The sequence below is a fragment of the Cucurbita maxima genome, unplaced genomic scaffold (genome assembly GCF_002738345.1).
Source record: "Cucurbita maxima cultivar Rimu unplaced genomic scaffold, Cmax_1.0 Cma_Scf00482, whole genome shotgun sequence".
In the NCBI taxonomy this organism is placed as follows: domain Eukaryota; kingdom Viridiplantae; phylum Streptophyta; class Magnoliopsida; order Cucurbitales; family Cucurbitaceae; genus Cucurbita; species Cucurbita maxima.
Genome location: NW_019272498.1, coordinates 12,607 through 14,931, shown reverse-complemented (window position 1 = coordinate 14,931; position 2,325 = coordinate 12,607).

The window sequence follows — 2,325 nt, the reverse complement described above, 5'->3', positions numbered from 1 at the left end:
GGAAAACATTAGAGGGTACCCTAACATGGACTTATTCATGTGTAAACCTACTAGCACTATGATTGGTGTCCAGAACAAGCATGCTTCTTGCCCCTAATAGTCTACCCTAATTCATAATTTATAGACGAATTTTCCACTATCATTGAAACATCTAGAATTAGAATTTCTATAATTTCATTCTTTATTTTTATGAATCTTCTACCAGAAAAGTCTTCTCCGATCGTAGCCTTCCTTTTTTAAGCACCTTGTAATTATTATTCTATAAAAAATTTAATGATTCAGGAAGTTTATAAAAATTAGAAAAAGTACCATTTTCTCAATGTTTTTTCAATTCTACTATTCTTTGCTTCTAGATACAACCTAGTAGGGATTATACACGGTCTCTTATTGGAGATCTTGAGTGTTGCGAATTCTCCTATCTTTTCAAAACTTTCGGTCATCGAAAGTACTTATTCTAAAATAGGTCAGGGTACAAGATTCTTATTTGCCTTTTGTTTCCCAAGTGGCTTCTTTTACTCTATGATTCTTCCAATAGAACCTTAACAAGAGCGATTTTCTTGTTTCTCAATCTTTTGACTTTCTTGTCTATTATTAGAATCGGGTTTTCTTTATACGTCAGGTCATCTCTCAAGAAGAGAGTTTCATGAGCCAGTACGTGCGAAGGATCTAGGGTATACTTCTGTAGTATGGATACATGAAAGATATTATGTACTGTAGACAAATTTGGGCATTGTCCGATTCTATAGGCCGCAGATCCAATCCTTTCTAATATCTCAAAGGGACGGATAAACCTAAGGCTTAGCTTCCCCTTTTTACCCTTTAGGAATATATGATCCCCTACCTACAATTTCATGTCCTTGCGCCTTAGGTCTACATAGCTTTTCTCTCGGCTTTGTGCGGTTTGTATCCTAGCTTTAATCTTCTGGACTGCGGTGTTGGTAATTTGCACCAGCTCTGGCCCAATAGTTATCGTTTGCCGTCCTTCTTCCCAAAAGATAGGGGATCAAAATCTTCGTCCATAGAGAACCTCGTATGTGGCCATTTGTATGGTGGCTTGGCAACTATTATTATAAGCGAATTTCATAAGGGGTAGGTACTTATCTCAGCTTTCTGCAAAATCCATCACATATACCCTCAACATGTCTTCCAATATTTGTTGAATTTTCCAGATGCGAGATTTAAATCTGGCATCTCGGTCTAATACTATTGCCTTTTGTTGAATTTCCAGAAGCGTACCTAATACCTTTATTGATGAATATTCATTTTTAATGTTAGCAAGAGTAGCTCAGTTGGGAGATTGTTAGACGGAAGATTTGAAGGTCACACGTGTTTTATCCACTTTCAACGCACCTGATACAAGTTTATTACCTGACCATACAATCTAAAAACATAACTTGCTTATTCAAAATTAGTGATTATTTCTTTTTTAAATATAATGAATTAGTGGAAGTACCTTTACTTATGAATATTCAAAATTAGTGATTATTTCTTTTTTAAATATAATGAATTAGTGGAAGTACCTTTACTTATGAATTTTCATTTTTAATATTAGCGGGGATAGCTCTATTGGGAGAACGTCAAACTGAAGATTTGAAGGCCACGTGTTTGATCTCCACATTCACCACACCTGATTTTAGTTGCATAACCCGACTATTCAATCTTAAATTAGTGATTATTTCTTTTTAAAATATAATGAATTAGCGGAAATTCCTTTATTTATGATTTTTTTTCCAAATATTACTGAGGATAACTCAGTTTTGAAAGCGTCAGATTGAAAATCTGAAGGTCACGTGTTCTTCGATTCACGTTCACCGCATCTGATTCAAGTCACATAACTTGACTCATGACTATTAAATCTAAAATTAATGATTATTAATGACTCATGACTATTCACCGCGTCTAAGCTACATCTTCTCAATTTTTACGTCACAAAAACATAAATGTCTCCTTCACAATTTTTGCGTCACAAAAACATAAATGTCTCGTCATGAATAATAGTGAAAATGAAAAAATATCGCTACTCATTATGTCATAAATAAGAAAAAATTGAATAGAAATAATATAGTACATCATAGAACCCTAAATTTTCCATCATCAATAATAGTGAAAATGAAGAAAATCTAAAAATGCAGGGTATCGATCCCCATATCTCTTGCATGCAAAGCAAGCACTCTACCATCTAAGTTGTATCCCCACAATTCTTACATCATAAAGTCCTAAGCATCTCGTCATCAGTAATAGTGAAAATGAAAAACTATCCCAGCTCATTATGTGCTAAATAAGAAAAAAATTGAAAAGATAAGAAAAAATTGAACATAAATAATA